Genomic DNA, 23,047 nt, shown 5'->3' with positions numbered 1-23,047 from the left:
GGTAGACGAACCATGAGAGACAATGGACTCTGAAAAACAAACTGAGGGTTCTATAGGGGAGGGGGATGGGAGGATGGGGTTAGCCTGGTGGTGGGTATTGAGGAGGGCACATTCTGCATGGAGCACTGGGTGTTATGCACAAACAATGAATCATGGAACACTTCATCTAAAACTAATGATGTAATGTATGGGGATTAACATAAGAATAAAAAAATAATAATAAAAAAAAATGCTGTTCCCCCTCAAGGCTAGCAAACTGCCACTGACTGTGGGCGGGAGGCTTTAAATCCTCGCACACAGATTCCTCGAGTGAGGAATGACGCCGCAGCTGACGTTCCTCAATGTAACGGATTCAAGAGAGAGCAAGTCCAAAGCCTCAATGTCTGGTATGGTGTGTAGGGTTCCCTCCATCAGATCTTCAGTTTACCACTGAATACAGAAGTCAGTCCTATTCATTGTGGGCAGGCTGCAATGGGCTAGGGGCAGCAGGAGGAGAGGATTCTTGGGACCACCTGATAGGTTGCCCACCACACTAGGTGACATTCCTCCAAAGACATGCACGAAAAGGGGCCCTATCTGGCAACACTCACATTAAACTATTCAATAAAAGAGTTCAAACACATGACTCAGATCCTCACGCCTTCTTCATCCAGCTCCTCACACTCTAATGTCCAGTGCCTTCCACCACTGTTTCGTTAAGAATAATATTCTCTCAAAGGGGTTTGTGACTTTAACACAACACCAGAAGCCCTGATTTTCCTGTAACTGTCCAAATGCTGAATCCACAGCCTCCTGCTTTCGACACGGCATCCACACCACATAACCTAAGCGCCGAGGCATCTCATTTTCCTGAGGGTCCTCCCGTCTCTTTCTCAGGATACTTTGGGGTTTCTATTAATCTGTATTTCCTTGAGATGCCCTTGAAATTCCTCCAAGTGCCTTTCTTTAAACTCACACCTGCCTTCAGTGATTCTCTCTGGGAACAGGGTCTGTTCAATAATTACATCTATTCTCCTAGAGACACCAGTGACTTCGATTCAAATAAAAGCAGTATCAGATCTGTACCTCTGAAACAAATAATGCAATATATGTTAAGAAAAAAAAAAAGAAGAAGAAGGTAGCAGGAGGGGAAGAATAAAGCGGGGGAAATTGGAGGGGTAGACGAACCATGAGAGACGATGGACTCTGAAAAACAAACTGAGGGTTGGGCGCCTGGGTGGCTCAGTTGGTTAAGCGACTGCCTTCGGCTCAGGTCATGATCCCGGAGTCCCGGGATCGAGTCCCGCATCGGGCTCCCTGCTCAGCGGGGAGTCTGCTTCTCCCTCTGACCCTCCCCCCTCTCATGTGCTCTCTGTCTCTCTCATTCTCTCTGTCTCAAATAATAAATAAATAAAATCTTTAAAAAAAAAAAACAAAAAAAACTGAGGGTTCTAGAGGGGAGGGGGGTGGGAGGATGGGTTAGCCTGGTGGTGGATATTGAGGAGGGCACATTCTGCATGGAGCACATGGTGCACAAACAATGAATCATGGAACACTACATCTAAAACTAATGATGTAATGTATGGGGATTAACATAAGAATAAAAAAATGCAAAAAAAAAAAAAAAGAACAAATAAAATCAGTATCTTTCCATCTAATGCAGGCCTCCGGGACCTCAGCCAAGCTGCAGGCCCACAATCCACACTTTCTTTTACGGGTCTTCCAGAATCCTGAAGATCACAGTGTCCCCAACACGGCTCCTCAGCCTCCCCTGCCTGTCGACTGAATAAACTTCGGCTCCACCTGACACCTATGAGTTCTAGATGTCTTTGCTTTTGGTACTCCCCACAAAAATCTGGCTTGTAGTTCATTTTAATTCAAAAGCCACCAGAATTCCACCTCATCCTTTTTATTTGCATTGATCAAAATGTCTTATCAAGAACGTTCAATGCCCCTCTACTGACAATCAATCTAGAGATTGGTCCACTTTAATTCCTCTTCCAAGATGGTACCAGAAATGCATTTGCTGAGAATCCATGTTTAATTGGCAGTGTCTTCATAAAGTTTGCCAATATTCCATATTGCCATCAGGATAACATTAAAACTTATTGTCAGGATTCTAGTTTGCTCCAGTTACCCAAATTACCTTTCTAAACTTACATCCTCCTAGCCTGAGCTGGCTTCATGCATATTCTCAGCTCCAGAACCTCAATCACATGCAAACACACATACACACAAACACACACACACACACACATCCATCCACACACGCACAGTATAAATACTGATGGCCAGCTCTAGTCACCAGAGCCTGGAGAGAACAGCCCCTGTCCTAGATGCCTGGGAAAGGTGAGCTCAGCTAGGATGGGGCCCAGAAACAGTGGTCAAGAAAGATGATGTGTTCCTATCTCTGGTAAAAGACCAATGGCATGCCTCTCACTTATGATTCTAAAGCAACTCCCCTGAACTTTGGGACTTGTCATTTTAAAGGCTTAGTACACTTTGTCATAATTGAAACTGTTTTTCCATTATGTCTTCAAATATATTTTTCTCCATCCCATCTTTCTTTTTCTCTGAGATTCCTGCTGCATGTCTGTTTGACTTCTTGACATTGCCCCCAAGAGCACCTGAACTTTATTATTTTTTTCAATTTGTTTATTCTATGTTCTTCAGATTAGATAATTTATATTTACCTAACTTCTGTTTTACTGTTTTCTTCTGGTATCTTTATTCTGCCAGAAGACTCATCTACTGATCTTTTTTTTTTTTTTAATTTCAAATACTCTGTTATTCAGTCAGGTACTTTCGCTCGGTTATAATTTGTAGCTTCTATTTTTCTGCTGATATTTTATGACTCTAGTGTTTGTACGTTATGTTCTTTCACATCTTTGAGAATAGTTATAATAGCTCCTGTCAAATTGTCTGCTAATCCCAACATCTGAGAGTTATTTACACATTGATTGATGTTTGCCTGTGTATTTTTACTTTGCATGTCTACTAATTTTTTTTATTTCATCATAGACATTATAAAATTATGTTATAGAGACTCTGGATTCTGTTATATTCCTCCAGAGAGCATAAGTTTTTTGTATTAGTAGACAATTTTCCCAGCAGAAAAGAGATTCATAACTCTGCCTCCCGTGCACAGGTAGCAACTGTTATCTCTCTTGGAAACCTGGCTGAGCTCCTTGCAGTGCCTCACATGGATGCTTGGTCGCAGTGCCATAGTCTGGGCTGCATTTTATGTGCACACCCGGACCACACCCTCTGTAATTCTTCCAATTCTGGGGCTTCTCTCTTCATTTTCTTCTGGCCATGGTAGCTCTGAAATCTATCATCTGATTTTTTAAACCGATGATATTGTCATTTTCTATCCAATCTCTAGTTTTTCCATAAGGTGGCACTAATGGTGGACAGGGAGAGGGAGGAGAGCCTTGGGTGAAAAACTGTTAAAAAAAAAAAAAAGTGACAATTTCACTCTCAGCCATTTACCTCTTTCAAGTGTCACTCTCTTCCAGTTTCTTCCTGGTTGTGAACACTCTCCAGTGACTTCAGACAACCGTTGTTTTTTTGTTTTTTTTTTCTGTTTTTTATATTTCTTATAGTTTATTTTCTGTGTGAAAGGGTTGTCCCACATGAGACGACTTACCGTCTCTGACAGTGGGACTTCCTTCACTTGATATGTTTCTTGAGGATCACTTCGGAAGTGAAATATCAAGTGCTATATTGCACAGAATGACATTTATTTTAGAGCACAAACAATTTATCAGTTTTGGATGCAGAGTTTGTATCTAATGAAAGCAAAATGAACCATTTAGAGAATATTAGTATTTGGTGTCTGGGTGTCTACATTTTATTCCCACCCACTTTCCTCCTCAGCTCCATCCTCCTTGACCATCACCAGGGCTTCACCTGTCTTCTTTCTTGTGTTATTATGGGATGGCATCAAGAATCAAGTGTCAGGCGCCTGGGTGGCTCAGTCGGTTAAGCGACTGCCTTCAGCTCAGGTCATGATCCCAGGGTCCTGGGATCAAGTCCCACATCGGGCTCCCTGCTCTGCGGGGACCCTGCTTCTCCCTCTCCCCCTCCCCCTGCTTGTGTTCCCTCTCTCGCTGTGTCTCTCTCTGTCAAATAAATAAATAAAAAATAAAAAAAAAGAATCAAGTGTCTATTCTCCTAGTTCACTACACAGCTTTTAAAAAACTGTACATTGTTTACCCCATGTTTTTCTTAAAGGGGGGGAAGAAAGAAAAGAAAAGAAAAAGAAATTTGCTACTAAGAACATGTCCAAAAAGGAAAGGATAAGTTTTCTCACACTCCTTATCCTCACCTTCCTTACCCCTTGTCAGGATGGGTGGCTCATAGCAGAGGATCTGGGGGTGGGTCTTCACGCCACATAGTCAGATGCACCTGGTCCACAATTCCCAACCAGGAAAGAGCCAGGAGAGGAGGGGCAAAGAGGAGTGTCACAGGGTGTGACCAGAACCACAGACTCCTACTCTGAGACCAGACGGCACTCCCAGGACCCCTCATCAACAATCTGTGCCCTGGAGTGGAGAGCTGTGGTTTTCATTGATTCTGTTCCTCAAGGTTGTCTATCCTGCCAGTCTGAGGGAAAGCAGACTTTACAGATAACTTCCCTCTAGGACGGGACAACTCATTACTTCTTCAAGTTGTAGGAAAAGACATGTAACTTTATTTTGTCTGATTATATTAGCCAGTACAAAACATTTTTATTCATGATATATTTTGTACTACACGTGTCGGTATTCTCTCTCTAGACATTATTGTGGTGGCCTTGCTTCTGTTTTTATTCTGAAGACTTAAATCATTAACAGAGGGACTTTGGGCTCATCATTGGAAACATGCCTCATCTTTTCCATATTAAACCCTCCCTGTGTCAATCACAGCCCTGACTAAAGCTGGGACTCTCTCGGTGTCACCGCGGCCAAGAGTCCTACAGATTTCATTGAAATTCCCCCCTCGACAAAAACATAAAATTCACCCCCTCCTTCTATTTTCTTTTCCTTTGGCACATGAGTAGTTAAGCACCAGGTAACTTCAGAAAGCCAATTAAAAAGGGATAGTGTTAGCTTAATCACAAGGCTTTTCCTATCTATTTTTTCCAGTAGTTACTTTCAAACTGCTAACTTGAAATCACAGCCCTGTGCTGTCTTCAGAAGTTCACTCAATCAAAAGCCAAGTGCTGAGTAATCAAAGATCTTAAATAACTGGAAGTTCTAACCCTAACCACAAGAGGATTAAAAATCCGGTAGCCAGAACTCAGTTCTTCGATCCAGCAAGTGCCAGTGCATAATGAGAAATCCCTAAAACCCCAGATCACAGCCGTGTCCTTGCCCACCACAGAAATAAGTGGAAAACCTCTTTAATTCCTTAAGAGATCCTATCTGCCTGATAAAAATAGATATTGGCTTCTGTGTAGCCTGATTAGAAGAAGGGGAGCGGATTAGCAAAGATGCAAGAGAAAAGCTGAGCCTCGCTCATTTACATGGCACTGCATGACAGGTGAGGTTAGCAGAAGGGAGGAGCTCAAAGGCAAGCTGCCCTGAATTAAAGCAGGCATTTATTTACTCAAGTTATAGAGAGATTAAGATCCATTTATTTTGCCATATCCAATTTTTAAAATCTATTAAGCACTCTGACGCTTACTAATTTTATTTTCTGTAGCAAACAGCCAAGTGTTGGGAGAGATGTTTATTTTCATTCAAAACAACCCATCAAATGGTTGGAACTGAAAGTTAAGTGGTTGTAGCAAGAGTCTCTTCCCATGTGTTGGGGTGAATGAAAATTATTCCTATCTATTTAGAGTATAAATATTTACAATCCCACATTCTTTAACGCTGTGTCATTGCTTACTTATTGCCAGATAATGTGCATATACAGTATACTACAGGACATGCACGCATATGCCACGTATCCACCAAATACGCATTCTAGATATAGCGTCGCATAGCAATATCTGATATTAGAGAATTTACGGAAGTGATTGCCTATTGTGAAATATCACGTCTTGAATAAGCCTATATACATTTAGCATTAAAATTTGAAGTTAAAATTCTCCAGAAATAATAAACCTTCCAAAAGATCTTAGATTCTCTTAGAATCTCTTCCGTAGAACTTGGGATTATAGGATACCTTTGTCACCTTGGGGCTCCTGTCAGTGACTCCCCTTGAAAAGGTTTTTTAAACTGTGTCAATTATTTGAATAATTTAATAATTGTGAATTATTGTAATCATTATAAATTGCAAAATTACTTTAATGACAACATATCCTTACTGAAACATTACTTGTTCAACATTAGTATACAAGCAAAATCCCTATACATTTGGGATCTCTCTTTCAACTCTATCATTTTAAACAAAATTGATTTCTTTACCCGGACTGTTAGCTCTAAATTCAGAGTATTTCAATATAGTGTAAGAATATTACGTTATATGAACATTTTGAGATACAGTGCATTTGGTGGCTTATCTTTAAAAAAACGTCTTTATTAATTCAAGATCACAAAGGTTTTTCTCCTGTTTTCTGCTATACACATGATAGTTTTACATGTTACATTTGAATCTGTGGTCCATTTAGAATTAATTTTTGTGGATGGTATAAGGTAGATTGAGAGATTTTTGTTCGGTTTTTGTTTTGATTTTTGTTTGTTTTGCCTATTAATATTTGTATTCATTGGCTGGTGCTGCCATAGAAAATAACAGACTGAAGGGCTTACACAACAGAAATTGATGTTCTCACAGTTCTGGAGGCTGGAAGTTCATGATCAATGTGTCCACAGGTTTCGTTTCTTCCAGGACCGCTGTCCTTGGCATGCAAACAGCTGTGTCCTTGCTATGTCCTACATGCTCACCCCTTCGTCTATGTTGTCTGTATCTTGATCACCTCTTCTTATAATGGCACTGGTCACAAGCTCAGGGACCACCCACATTACCTCACTTTACCTAATTACCTCTTTTTTTTTTTAGATGTATTTATTTGAAAGAGAGATAGAGAATGAGTGGGGGGGGCAGCACAGAGGGAAAGGGAGGAGCAGATTCCCCACTGAGCAGTGAGCTGACGTGTGGGAGGGTGGGGCTCGATCCCAGGACTCCAAGATCATGACCTGAGCTGAAGAAGGCAGATGCTTAACCAACTGAGCCACCTAGGTGCCTCTACCTTAATTACCTCATTAAAGACTTCTCTTCAGATGCAGTCACATTCTGAGTTCCTAGGGTTAGGACTTTAGTATAAGAATATGCAGGGGACACGATTCAACCCAGAACAATACCCACTAGCATTAGCAATATTTGTTGCAAGGCTACCTTTCTCCATTGACTCCCTATACACCTTTCCTGAAAATCAGTGTCCACGTACATGTGGTCTTAATTCTGAATTCTCTATTCTGTTACCTTAAACTACCCAGTCTATATTTAAACCCACAAATTAGGTAGTATGTATTCTGCAACTTTCCTTTTCTTTTGAACATTGCTGTGGCTGATTTGTAAATTTCAGAATTCACTTGTAATTTGCACAAAATAGTGTGCTGGATTTTTGATTGGAACCACACTGAATCTATAGATTCTTGTGGGGAGAATTGACATTTTAATAAGACCAATGACATTTGGAAAATATTAAAATACCATAGGGCTCACAAGCGAGTAGGGTGTATCTTTTATCTTCTTAGGTCTTCCTTAATTTCTCTTACTATGGTTTGATAGTTTTCAGTATTCAGGACTGGCAAACCTATAAATTTTATCCCTAAATATTTCATATTTTACTATGCCATAAATACTATTTTTAATTTGTTTAATTTCTGATGGTTTGTGGCTAGAATGTAGAAATCCAATTGCTTTTTATATGTTGTCCTTTTATGCAATTACCTTGATAAAATACTTACTAGTTTTGTCACTTTTTTGTAGATTCCATCAGATTTCTTCATTGACAATTCTGATACCTGAGAATATAGATGATTTACTTTTGCTTTTTCAATTCAGATTCTATCTATTATTTATTTATGTATTATTTATTTATTTATTCTTTTCTTATTGTTGTACTGGCTAAAACTTTCAGTACAAGTTTGAACAGAAGTGGTGAGAACAGGCATTCTTTACTTATTCCTGATTATTTCTATAATTAATTATTTCTAGTGTTAATTTTCCCAATGTGAAGTATGATGTTAGCTGTAACATTTCTGTAGATGGCATTTCAAGTTCAGGATATCGCCTTCTCTTTCTAGTTGTGGAGAGTATTTATCAGTAAAGAATATTAAATATTGTCAAATAATTTTTCTGTTTCCATTGAGATGACCTGGTTTCTCTAATTTAGCTTTTTAATATGGTGATTACATCGATTGATTTAAAATGTTGCGGCATTCTTGAATCCCTGCAATATACCCCACATGGTCATGTGTATTATCATTTAAAATATTACTCATTTGATTTACCAATAATGCATTGATTTATCTATCATTTTTCATGAGAGATATTAATATGTAGTTTTCCATTTTTATACTGTTTTTGTCTACTTTTATAATCAGAGTAATACTGACTTCTCAGAATGAATTGGGAAATATTACCTCATCTTAATTTTTTCGGAAGACTTGCATTGGATTAGTATTATAAATACCACATATTTAAGGAAGACTGATACCCATCAATGAAGCCATGTGACTCTGAAATTTTCTTCATAGAAAGATTTTTAAGTTAAAATTTAATTTTTCTAATATGGCTATTTAGTTTATCTATTACATCTGGAGTAGGTTTGGTTGTTTGTGTCTTTCAATAAATATTTCCTTTTTATGTATGTTGTGAAATTTAATGGTATAAATTTTTTAATGCTAAACATTTACAGATGTTTATTATATTAGTTTATTATCTGCAGATATTTTTAATATATATAGATTTTTTATTTAGAGAAAGAGAGAGAGAGTGAGAGAAAGCAGGGGTGAGGGGCAGAGAGAGAGAAAATCTGAAGCAGGCTCCCTGATGAGCACAGAGCCCAATGAGGGGCTTGATCTCATGACCTTGAGATCATGACTGAGCCAAAATCAAGAGTCAGATGGTTAACCGACTGAGACACCCAGGAGCCCCCTCTATAGATCTTAAATATACTTTTAATATCTATAAAATCTAGACTGATGTCCCCTCATTCCTAATAATGGTAATTTGTGTCTTCTCTATTTTTTCCGTAAAAATCGGCTATGTATTAGCTCATACTGAAGTCTGCAGCACTAATCCCTTCCAGCATTCCCCCTTGCTCGCCTGTGACATCCAGCTCCAACAGTGAACATCCAGGCACTCACCATCCATCACTCATGTATTTAATTGTGCAGTTATAGTGTATCCAGACCAACATCAGAAGCGCTAACCCTCACCCATGGGAAACAATTCCGTCAGCCGGAGTGCGGTGCTCATGTAGTTTCTTTCACCTTTGATTGTACAGGCTCTAGTCATTCTCAAATTAACTAGGTCAGCACCATTCCTCTGACCCCACTCGGTGAAGCTTTTTTGTATATTTGTCATACCGTCGGATAATTTTGTCACATTCTGTATTCTGTTCTGGGATTTCTCGACCCAAGTGATTTCTTATAAATTTATATCTATTGAGGTTCAGTCTTCCTCTGTGAAGATCTAATGTTTGACAAATACATAGCACCATGCATGTGCCATCACAGTGTCATACAGAAGAGCTTCAGTGCCCTAAAATATCCCCATATTTCATTTATTCGATCTTCACTCCTTCCTTCTTCCAGTGACGATTGATCGTTCCTCTATCTCAAAATGATCGCCTTTCCCAGAATGTATATAATTGGAATCACAGGGTAGAGCCTTTTCAGACTGGTTTCTTTCTTTCCTTCACACATTTAAGATGTCTCCATGTATTCTCATGGCTCAATAACTCATTTCTTTTTATTGCAGAATAACATTCCACAATTTGTTTATCCATCATATGGAAAGTTGTCTTGGTTGCTTCTAGTTTTTGGTGATTATGAATAAAGATGTTACAAGCAGTCACATGGAAGTCATCGCGTTGGTATAGATTCCAGATGAATTGAATAAATACCTGGATCATATGGGAAAACTGTCTAATTTTGTAAGAAACCGCCAGACTGTCTTCCAAAGTGGCCATATGGTATTTGTCCCCTTCCAGCCAGGAATGAGAGTTCCTGTGGCTCCACATTCTTGCCAGCCAGCTGACACCTTCGGGTTTTGTTTGTTTTCTTTTGATTTATGGCCATTCTAATAGGTGGGTAGTGGTGTCTTTGCTATTTTTCATAACAAGTGATGTTTAACATCTTCCCCTATGTGTATTTTCCATCTCTGGGACTTCTTTGGTGAAATCATCTGTTCAGATATTTTGCTCACTTTAAATGTTTTGCATTTTTTTGACATTTGAGAGTTTCTTAAATATTTTGGATACAAATTCTTTATCAGAAATGTGTTTCACAAACATTTTCTACCTCCGCGGCCTGTTGTTTCATTATTTTCAGTGTTGTTTGCCTAAAAGAAAATATAATTGTAATAAATTACACTTACAATCATTTATCAATGTTTTATTTCATGGATTATACTTTATGTGTTGTATCTAAAGTCTCATTACCACACCAAGGTCAAAAGATTTTCTCCTAAAACGTTTTATTCTGGAAATTTTGTAGTTTTGCCTTTTACATGTAGGTTTATAATCTATTAGGAGTTAATTTCTGTAATTGTGGCACCTTTAGATGTGTGTGGCTGGCCTGGCCAGGATTGGGGTTTATACATTTTACCAATTTTTTCAAAGAACAAAATTTTAATTTTGTTAATTTTTCCTATTGTTTTCCAGTTTTCCATCTCAATGATTTCTTCTCTAACTCTTATTATTCATTTTTTTCCACTTGTTTTAGGCTTAAACTGGTCTTCTTTCTCTAGTTTCTCAAAGTGGAAGCTTAGATTATTGATTTTTGATCATTATTACTTATAACTTATGCATTTAATGTTATAAATTTCCCTCTGAGCACTGCTTTTACTGAACCCCACAAATTCTGCTTGTTTTCCATATTCATTCAATCTAATCTATTTTAAAATCCATTTTAAGATGTTTTCTTTAATTCATGTATTCCTTAGGAGTGTTTTGTTTAATTTCCAAGTATTCAGGAATTTTCCATCTATACTTCTATTACTGACTTCTATCCTAATCTCATTGCATTCTGGGAACAAAATTTGTCCGATTTATGTTGTCTTGAATTTTTTAAAGTATAATTTATTGGCCAAATGTTGTCTATTTGGTGGAGTGTCCTTGAACGCTTGAGAAAAATATGTATCTTGCTATTTGGGATGTGGTAGTCCAAAAATGTCAATTACACGAGGTTGTCGATACTGCTGTTCAAGTCAACTATGACCTCACTGCCTTTTTTTCCCCCTTAATCTATCAATTATGACAAGAGAGATATTGAAGTCTTCAACTGTAAGAGTGAAATTGCTATTTGTCTGTTCAGTATAATCTGGTTTTGTCTCACATATCTTGAGACTGTTGTTAGATCTACACATGTAAGGATTGTCATATCTTTTTCAAAACTGTCCCCTTCATCATTACATGATAACCGTCTTTATCCCTGGTCATTTTCCTGGATTTGAGATCTACTTCACTTGAAGTCAATGAAGCTCCTTAAACTTTCTTTGGAAATATCATTAGTCCAGGTTAGATAGGCTCTATTAAGTCTTTTTCCATGGAAAGCAAGGCTTTTTTTGTTTTTTAATGCAGAAACCCTGGGGATTATTTCATAAGGGTTATTCCTTTCTTCCCTATCAATGTCAAGTGAGGATCTGAGAAAGGGACCGGAAGTTTCTGGAAGAGTCCCTGAGGGCAAAACCCAAGAAGGAAGAGGGGCAGAGGTGTCTCCTCCAATGACTATAGCTCACACTCAGTCTCAGCAATTTGTCAACATTTCCATGGAAGCTTTCCTACCAGTTTATGGCTCCAGCACCTGCCACTCCAGGTCAGTGGATCCCAGCTCTCTCAGATTCTTCCTCCTCTCCAGATTTCACAGTGGTGGTTTGCCCAGAAACTTTTGTGTTCTGGTGTGCCCAAGAAAAGTAGCTGCATTTACATTTTTTTCAACATTTTTTGTTGGTATAAGAACCAGTGTGACAACTTCCAAACTCTATATTTTGTGGCTAAAACCATGAATCTATAATAACTTTCTAAATTTATTTTTTGATAATTCTACCTTTCTTAATTCTGGATTAGTTTTAATTGATTGAATGGATTCTATTTTCTTCCTTCTTTGCATGCTGATATCATTCATGTATATATTTTTTTAAAAAGATTGATTTATTTTATTTATTTGAGAGAGAGAGTGAGCCTGCGAGCAGGGGTAGGGAGAGAGAACCTCTAGAAGAATCCCTGCTGAGCATGGAGCCCAACTTGGAACTCGATCTCATAACCCCTGAGATCATGACCTGAATCAAAACCAAGAGTTGGACGCTTAACCCACTGAGCCACTCGGGTATCCCTCATTCATGTGAATTTTACCATTTTTAGGTACTGGATATTCTTATATTCTTCTATTTTTTTAATTTCCTTTGTCCAGGGTCGACTGGGTTACCTAGGTGGTTGGTCAATCAACTCTCGATTTCAGCTCAGGTCATGATCTCAGGGTCCTGAGATGGGCCCCCTTCAGGCTCTACACTCAGTGTAGAGTCTGCTTGAGACTCTCTCCCTCTCCCTCTGCCCCTCCTCCCCCATACCCTCTCTCTCAAATATATAATCTTAAAAAAAATTCCTTTTTTCCAAATTTCTTGTAAATCCTTGGATTTTTTTTTTTTTTCCAGGTCTTGCTTATAAGATTTGCTGGAATGGCCAAGAACAGTATTGAGTATAGGGCTATTTTTTCTCCACTATAAAGGCAACGTCCCTTTGCTGCTCTACCTGATGCCCTTTGAATGATGGTATTTCTTAGTCTGTCTGTGGGAACAGGTAGTATTCCTCACCCCGTTTGGGTGTCTGGTACTTTTCCTTTTAAACCTGCCATGTAGTTCTTTCCCTCTCTCCTGTAGTTTCTTCACACACGCCCATGGGTCAGTTCCTTCAGAATATGTGAGGGTACCATTTGCACATTACCAAACTTCCCCTGGATGCTCTCTCCTCTCAGGACTCTGAACACAAAGTCTATGTGTCTTGGTTTTCCTAGGTTTTCAGGTCTATCTGTTCAACTCAGGGGTCCACCAGGTTCTTCTGGGTCTCCCTTCCCTGCACTATGTTCTGGAAACTCTTACACAGTCACTGGACTCACCTTCTTTATTTCCAGCCCTCGGGGATCACTGTTCTTTGTTGCCTGTTGTCCAGTGCTTTAAAAATGGTTGCTTTATATACTTTGTCAATTTGTTGTTGTTGTTTTGGGAGAGATTAAATCCATTTACTCCATCTGGGGTGGAAGCATGAATCCCCATTTGTATGCATTTTTATCTAATTTTGGATATTACATAAAAGTCCCTTTTACTTTACTTAAGAATAAATACTAAGGGAGAAGGAATTTTTTATCTGTTTTGTTCCAGATTCTTAGCATTTGGGACAGTTGCATTTAGGAAAGATTTGCTGAATTAATTTGGTATTTGAAGTTGAGAGGGCTTAGCAATGTCCCAATATTTCTCTTTAAGGTCACATGAAATAATCAACTTTATACATCTAACTTGATAAGGAGCAGATTACTTTTACTATATATGTAGTATAATAATTTGTAAAAAGCTGAGTCATGAAACAGACACAATTTCACAACCTGGTTTTATCACTTACTCTATCTTTAAATGTGATCAGCTATCAGAAATACCTGCCTGGAACTTACTGGTGTTAGAATTAAAGTTGATTAATTTGTGTCATGGACTGAATTGTGTCCCCTAAAAATTCATAGTTTGGAACTTGACCCCAATGTGATGGTGTAAGAGGGTGGAGTCTGTGGGAGATAACTAAGGTTTCCTTGAGGTCAGGAGGGTGGGGTCTCATGATGGGATTAGCGCCCTCATGAGAAGAACACCAGAGATCTTGCTTCCTTTCTGTCTCTCTCTCTCCATGTGAGGACACTGAGAGTGGGTGGCTGTCTGTGAGTTAGGAGGAGGGCTCTCACCAGAACTTGACCATGCTGGTGTTCTGGTCTCAATTTCCAGCTTCCACAACTGTGACAGAATAAGTGTATGTTTCCTTCACCCCGTCTATAGTATTTGGTTATGACAGCCTGAACCAACTAATACACTTTACATTCACAACCCCGTACATTGTGCTTCTAGTATAAAACAATAAGATGGGCTCTTCAGGTCATCTGTATTCTGCTAGAGGATGCAGTCCTCTGCCAGGTTAATGGAAGGAGCAGCAGGAATAGAGAGTTTTCACACTCCTGGGAGTAGTCCCTGCATGGTGTTCTCTGGGTAGAGTGTTTCAGAGGGAAATGTTGATGTGAAGGAGGCACCATCGTTAGACTAGCCCCCGGAAAGATACAGGATGGTGCCATGTGCACCCAGGAGCTGAGGTGGAGCAAGCAGGTTGAGTCACCACGTTTCAATCCTGTCTCCAGTAGCACAGATAATTTGAGAGGATCAAGTGTGAATGCATGGACAGGAGCAGCTGTAGAGAACCTGTCTCAGTGGACAGCTGTGACCTTGAGACCACAGGGTTCTTATGCCCCATAATCTCCTTCCTCTCGCACTTCCTACACCTGGGAGCATGGACGTGCCGCCCACTGAATCTGACATGCATTTCTGTTCTCCTTTCCCTCAAGGCCACTCTTGATTTTCTAAAAACATCTATAGTTTGCTCTATTTCCCAGACCTATCTCCCATGAAAGGTTAAAGGCTCTTCAAAAAACTCACAGCTGTGGTGCTTTAGTTTCTGAGTTATGGACTCTCCAACATGATCCTAGAAAAATACTGCTTCTAATGATGCCATTAAATATTGATCCACTTACTTGACTGAGAAAATATCCCTGCCAATATACGAACTTTTTTTTTTTTAAGATTTTATTTATTTATTTGAGAGAGAGAGAATGAGAGAGAGCACATGAGAGGGGGGAGGGTCAGAGGGAGAAGCAGACTCCCTGCCGAGCAGGGAGCCCGATGCGGGACTCGATCCAGGGACTCCAGGATCATGACCTGAGCCGAAGCAGTCGCTTAACCAACTGAGCCACCCAGGCGCCCCAATATACGAACTTTTGAAAGCACTTTTCCCCACAAAGCCCAATATCAATGACAACAACAACAATAACAACAAAAGAGTAAATAAACAAACATCTCCTCTGCTTTCAGGGAGAAGGGAATACAGGCATAAATGGTGCCCCTCCCTGTCTGAGACCTGCTGCTGGCTGGGGACACAGGACCTGGGTCTCCTATGTGTGACAAAAGTGCAGTCCCTGCCTGTGCGGGTTGAGTGGGGAGGAAGGAGTTTTTAGGAGGAATTCCACAGCAAACAAAGCCCAAATAGTACTGTCTAAGCAAGTCGCTCCCCTGAGGGAGTTCTAAGGCGCTGTGGAGATGGTTGGGCAGGCTCGGGGGCAAAGGAGTTACAACTTTTGAGTTTCTGTGCCTGAGTTCACATCCTCTTTTCCTTGCACAGTTTTTTAGCATTTTGACCACGTCCCTATGATGCCCCTACTGAGATACAGGTATGATTAAAACATGCTCCCTACTTTGATGGCATTAATTTTATGTGTGTAAGTAGACAGATGGAATCAAATCATCCGATGTGTTAGACCAGCACTGTAGCCCAGCCGCTGGTCTAATAACTATGCGGCAGAGGGGAGGGCAGGGCAGGAAAGCTTTCAAAGAGGAGATTTGGGCAGGGTCTCAATAGATGCCCCAGATGGAAAAGAAGGTGAGGGTCTTCCAGGCAGAGGAAAGAGCAGGTGCAGGATTACCAAGGCCTGAAACATAACTCCGAGCTTGTGTGTGCGATCAGACCCTAGATTTTGTTTGGGACAGTGACAGTAAATGAGTGTAAAGAGAGAACTTACAGAACCCATGACTGTTAAATTGGATTTTATTTAGTGGTTCATTGGGTTTCCAAACATACTTTTTTTGTTTTCTCTTTTGGTTAAGTGATAGGGCCTTTTAAGAAAGACTTTATTTTTTATTTGTTTAGAGCATTTTTATGTTGACAGCAAAATTAAGAGGAAGGCACCGAGAGATTTCCCACATGCCCCCTGCCTCCACAGGCGCACAGCCTCCGCCATGATCAGCAGCCCCACCAGAGGGAGACATTTGTTACAGTTGTTGAACCGACAGCGAGACATCTTTACCACCGTTACCACCCACTGTGTGTGGTTTCCATGACTCCTCAATCTTGCTGTTGTGCATTACATGGGTTTGGACAACTGTGTAATGAGACATATTGATCATATCGTATCACGCAGAGCATTTTCACTGCCCTAAACATCCTCTGCTCTGCCTAATCATCTCTTCCCCACTCCCCCACTCTGGCGACCACTGATCTTTTTGCTGTCTCCATAGTTTTGCCTTTTCCAGAATGTCATGGAGTTGGAATCACACAAGATGTAACCTGTTCAGATTGACTTCTTTCACTTAGTGATATGCATGTGAGTTTCCTCCATCTCTTTTCCCAGCTTGACAGGTCATTTCTTTTTAGTGCTGAATAATATTCCACTGCCTGAATGGACCACAGTTTATTTATCCATTCACCTGTTGAAGATATGTTGGTTGCTTCCAAGTTTTGGAATCTATGAAAAAACCTGCTGTAAATACCCATGTGCACGTTTTTTTTGTGGACTTAAGTTTTTGATTCATTTGGACAAATACCAAGGCATGCGACTGTTGGGTTGTATGGTTTGGGCCATGCTAATAGGTATGCGGTGGTATCTCATTGCTTTACTCTGCGTTTCCTGGTGACACATGAGCAGCAGCATCTTATCACATGCTCAGTGCCATCTGTCTTTCTTCTTTGGTGAGGTAACTGTTAAGATCTTTGACCCAGTTTTTGATTGAGCTGCTTGTGTTCCTACTATTGAATTTTCAGAGTTCTTTGTACATCTTGGATAACGATCCTTTATCAGATGTGTCTTTCACAAATATTTTCTCCCAGTTGGTGGCATGTTTTTCATTCTCTTGACATTGTCTTTCACAGAGCAGAATGTTTTGGGGGTTTGTTTTTTGTTTGGTTGGTTTTTGTTTTTTTTAATTTTAATCCAATCCCGTTTACCCATTATGTCTTTCATGGGTTGTGTCTCTCTTGTTGTGTCTAAAATGGAATCACCATGCCCAGGGTCATCTGAGTCTCACTTTTGAGGGGAAACAAGATGGCATTAGTAATTTTTCCAAGACTCTGGGCACGATCTAGATGTTAGGATCATGGAGTCTCTGACCAGGTGACAAGTTCTTTACATGTAAGGTCTTTAAGGAGCAAGTCCTTGAGCACCTGCAGGTTCATGCTGTGCTGTGTACTTGTACACAAGGTAGCACATGGTTAATGCTTCACGTTGACTCATTGTCAGGAATCCCTGCCCAGTAAGAACCACAAACCGGCCAGATGATGTAAAATGGCTCCCTGGATAGTGTTAGCAAACAGTGCTTGCAAGCACGGGTTGGTGCCAGAGAGCTGGCGGATCATACAAATTTAATTCTTTACTTGATTCTAGGGTAATTTCCCCACCAGCAGCAGAAGGTGTAGAAGAAAAGCCTCTCGCTCAACAGTTCATGCTCCTCTTGTCTCGGTATTGATATTAATGCCAACAAAATTAGTAATTTGACAATTAGTTCCCCACTTACCTGAGAAGACATGAAAGGGAGAAAGAAAGTATTTTAACTAGATTATAATGTGGCTCTGACAAGTCAGGATCCTGTCATGTTATAGCCTCCCAATGTTAACATTTTCATGTCTGCTTGGCAGGTTATTAAAATAAATGAGGGTGCATCGGGCTGCCGCTGTGCTTGCCTCTAATGGGAGTTGAGGAATTTGCAAGCCACTGATGTAAATGGACCGATCTCAGAGACTGAAAGGATTTGCCTAAAGTGGACAATTAGGATCATTTCTGCACAGCTGAGTGAAATATTCCTTGTTATTTTAATAATTCAGGCCCAGGGTAATTTTCGGAGGCTGAGTTTGTCAAGATAATGTGCCTGTGCTTGTCTGCTTGTCATTTTTAACTCAATCCCACATGTTACAGGTGCAGCCTAGCTTACAAAACAGGAAAATCATTCACTGGAGAATTTGCATATGGAATACAGATACACTGCATTTAGGGAAAGTGGACCAGGAGATTAACAGGGAGCCGTGGTGTGAATGCTTCACCATGGTGCAAGTCTGAAGGGTTGATAGGGGCCATATTGCTTTGTTGATACAATTACGAGTGTTATTGGACAATATGCATATGCAAGTGTGGACGATGTACAGCGCCATTTACCTCATGTAACCTGCACTGTTTGGGTTAAGAAGCGTGTGAAGCCTGGCTCCTCCCTCACAGAAGATGCAAATACTTGCTTTTGGCTCTATCTTAGCACACAGACTGATAGAACAGTATCTTTAACTTTTTGATAGCAAGACACATTTAGAGAATTATACAAGAGTTCAAGATGGAGAAATTCTGATGCTGGAGAGTTCATCAGCACATTTCTGCAAGCAGGAGCTTGTTTGGCCAGATGATATGGTCCCAACAGATTAAAACATCACTTGTGATTACAATGATTGCTATGAAAACTAGAAGTGACCTCTTCTGTGTGTAGGCTGAGCGCTACATGGACACAGTCACGTTAATTTGAAATCAAGAATTTATTAAAATAAAATTCTGATTGAAAGTCGACTTTTTGCCCGTCCTGCTTGGGGGCCCTGTGATCAACGGGTGATGAACGGACTCAGCTCAGGAAGGTCCTCACTGTAATCTATCCAACCCCTGCACAGCTTCATCTGAGCAGCTCTGTTTCTATCTTGTTTATTTTTCAAAACTCCATGCAATAATTTATTTAAAGATAGAATCTACAGGAGAATATTATCATTGACAACAAAAGTATTAAAGCCATTGCTTTTGGAAAAAGAGAGACTTTGCAAAGTAAGTGAACCTAGTAAGAGAACAGAGCCAGCCTTATTAGCTAACCATTCATTCACATGGATTTCTTCAGCACAGTCATATGGCTGTACGTCTGCTTAAGTGGATTTACCAATAAATTTGGAAGAGTGTGTGGGAATAGGACTTAATACGTTATAAAGTGGAGATATCTATAACAAGTGGGTTATGCCAAATAAATAAGTGTTGCATGAAAAAATCCAAAACTTTCCTCTATTTCAACGTTGTTACAACATCAATGGTTTTTGCCCCTGAACTCTGATGGAAGATGGTTTTGTGTACCAGAGAGTTCATAGATTACTCCCCCCTCCACCCCAATCACATCTGCTTGTGACCTTGATACATTTAAACTTGCAGGTTGCTTTGTTTTGTTTTGTTTTGTTTTCCTGTGCCACCCAGCATGAAGGACTTATGTGTTGAAATGCTGAAGAGACTGCCTCCATGTGAGGCTCACCACGCATCACAGCTCAACCGAGTTGCTGAAGCTGGAAGAGAAACCATGTTTCCAACCAGTAGTGTTTTTAAATTCTCTCCAGTATGCTTTTTCTAACCCAGTGACTGAACTGTGGGAGAGACCATTCTTTGGAATTCTTGGCCAACAAGAGGGAAAATACACAAGCTGAATCATGAACAAACAAACCAGCAACAAAGGCGACCCAGAACAAACCTGATGTCTCTCATGTGTCCCACCACCCCAGGAGAAGAGCAGCCCAGCCTCCTAACCCCCAGTCATTGCCTTGCCCCCGACCACTGAGTACCACATAGTTTAGCACCTTGCTACAAGACACGCCAATTTCTGCATGAGTCATGGCAATAACTTAATGAATGAGTTTAACAAAATAAAGCCTTGTTTCTCATTCAGAACCTAGGCAGCTTTGAGCGGGTTCCCTGGATCTGTAGTGACTGATAATCTCATCAACTGTTAGAGTCTAGGCCTCAGATGGCACAAACCACCCACAGCCCATTGGCACAGTGTCCCATGGCCCTAAACAAAAAGCATCAGAGAAACAAAGCATTCATGTGGGTCTAAGAGGCCAGTGAGCAACTAGCTGGTCTCTGTCACACAGGCCAAAAAAGTGAATATAGTGACGTGTCTGAACGGAACCCAAGCCCCAGTGGTAAAGAGCACAAGAGACAAAATTGCAAAGCGATGCGTTAAAGGGTGCATGATACACGTAGACAATACAATGGGGAGTCCTGCTATGTGGCCCATGCAGATCCTCTGCAGATTGTCCGATGAGAGGCACCTCCCTGGACAGTTCAGAGGCAGCATCATTTTAAAAAGTAGACATTTAAGAAAGAGCTTTGGAATTTTAAGGATTTACTTTGGTCGTTTCTTCCCATTGTTTCCTCACCGGCCAGATGATGACATTCCTTCTCACAGTGACCTTCTTGCTGCAGTTTTCCATGACATTGCTCCTTACCGGCGGGGGACTGGGCATGCCACCTCCCTCACGTATGTTGTATCTTTGGGTCACCGACGGCCCCTAGCATCCAGTGAGACTAGAAGTGTGCTAGATGCTCAGCTGAGTATATTAGCTTAGAGCATTCAGCGGTAGCAGATGATCAATTAGTGAGTAAAAGTGAGTTACCATTGATTAGAAAGAGTTTTACACTCAACTTCAAACTGGGCCAACTGTGACACAGACAAGGGGGCCAGTGAAGCTAAGTGTGCATTGCAGACTTCTCAGAATTGAACAAAATTACCACAATTATGGGGAATCAATTCTGTGACTATTATGTTCTGACTCTGTTCGATTACACAAATTCCCACTGTGAAAGTCTTCTCTTTTTAATTTGATTGAGAGAAACAAGTATCACTTCTGATTTGAAAATCTGTAATAAATTGGAGACATCAGCTGTCAATGGTAAAATATCTAGGAAGGGAATCTGGCATTTCAATGAGAAGAAGGAAATTAAAGAACTGGTCCATGATCAGGAATCGTTTTAGAACCTAATTGAATCATCTCTCATTGGCCTCATTTTGTCTCTGGTGTCCCAGAAGAGACATCAACTGATGGCTGAGAAGTGCATTGTGTTACACAAAAGAATGTGTGTGTGTGCAGACAAACCTGAGCCAAGGCACAATGCCTCCTCGTGGGTACCACTGCTTGCTTCCACTGACACTCACTGAGGTGTGGGTCCTAACACACGGGAGACAGAACGTCGTGATGTTGCATGTCTTTGTTTTATCTTACATTGCAAAATACATTCAATGCTGGCAAATTCAAGTCTTGCAACCTTACTGAAATTGCAAGAACTAACTCTGAAGTGTGTTTTAAATTTTTCTTAGATGAAAATCCTAATCTGGTCTATAATAGCAACTTGGAATACATTAGACAATCCAATCCCTGTGTCTTTTACAAGCTGCATTTGACATTTGTGGAGACTTACCCACCATTCAGCTAAGCTTTTCCTTTTCACACCACACTGACAGAAATGTAGGGAAAACATCACAAACAACAATGGCTTAGGAATGGATGTCCCTGTTAATCAGTTTTCTCCTCTCGTTTCAGTTTGCGGTCTTCACTTTGTGTTGATTTAAGGGAGGAAACTTGGTATTCAAGGCAAATACTTATCAAAACACAATTTATTCAGAACAGCTTTCAAATGCAGGTTCAGAATATTTGCCTGAATAATCACTCGAGCTAAAATATGGGGGAGCTCAAATTTTTTTCTCCACTGATTACTAACTCAATGCTGTTATTTGAATGTACATTTTAACTAAAATTGTATCTGATATGTTTTAGCTGTGCATCTAGCTTCTTGTGCATTATATATCTTATTTAAAACTTAGCCTTTTTAGGTTGTAAAGCATCGTTCCCACCCGTCTGGCCCTGATAGTCAGCCTCACAGCACCTCTCAGCTGCTTTCCATATTGGAGCTGTTCAAAGGCACTCACTATAAACACTCACAATCGGATTAACCCTCTGAAGCCAAGACAGGAGCCCACAAATGAAAAAATGCATCTGATTCCTCAGTTACGTTAGGTTACATTTAATAAAAGTATAGATTGGGACATGCAGTAGAGATATATTCCCCTCTCAATCTTGATTCTCTTAAAAATACCAATTGTTGTAATTTACTCTTTCTTGCGTGTGCAGCATACTGGGTGGGGGGAGGTGGTCACAGGAGTGCAAAGGCACAGAGACACATCATCTCTGCACCCAAGTGGTTCATACGCACACTGGAATGATAACAATTACAGAGAAAGGAATGTCTACTCTCTGTCAAGAGCTAAAGTGCTTCTTGAAGATGGTATTGAACCTGGTTCTGCACAAAATGAAGGATTTAGATGGAAAGGTGCTGAAGGTGCAAGGGGGATAGGAGCCTGAAGGCCATGTTTGGGGAATGGCAGATAATGTGAGTTGAGCTAAAAGGGGAATTAATCAAGGGGAGTGGGAGTAGTGGGTGTCATTTTGGGAAACGTAAGTGGAGGAATAACCATGAGGAGTATCGATGACCAGGATAAGAGTTTTGGAATCATCTGGTGGGCAGTAAGCTCTCATTACCCACAAATTGCCTGGGCTATAAGATGAAGCAGAGAAGGAATTTGGACAACATGGAAAACAGTCATATTATCAATCATAACGCTATCTTTATTATTTTTGTAAAGATTTATTTATTTATTTATTTTAGAAAGAGTGAGCATGAGCAGGGGAGGGGCTGAGGGAGAGGGAGAGAAGCAGGCTTGTGCTGAGCATGGAGTTGGCTGTGGGGCTCAATCCCACTACCCTGAGATAATGACCTGAGCTGAAATCATGATTTGGACGCCTAACCTAATAAGCCACCCAGGCACCCCAATGCTATCTTTATTATTAATGTTAGAATTAATGAAGTCAGCATTCCCTGCACTCTGGGGAAAATGACAACATGGGACAATGAGTCAACCAGGCAGACATATCCCTCAGGCCATGGACATAGGGGCTGGAGTCCAGAGGACAGGAGAGGTCAGGAGCCAGAGCTTCTGGCTTTGGACACACTTCTTATGTGTATATGCCGTGTGCATACACGTTCTGTGCATGACATCT

The sequence above is a fragment of the Mirounga angustirostris genome, unplaced genomic scaffold, assembly GCF_029215605.1.
Source record: "Mirounga angustirostris isolate CCGP_5_RB_7025 unplaced genomic scaffold, mMirAng1.0.hap1 SCAF_7, whole genome shotgun sequence".
NCBI lineage: Eukaryota > Metazoa > Chordata > Mammalia > Carnivora > Phocidae > Mirounga > Mirounga angustirostris.
This window is presented reverse-complemented; position numbering follows the sequence as displayed.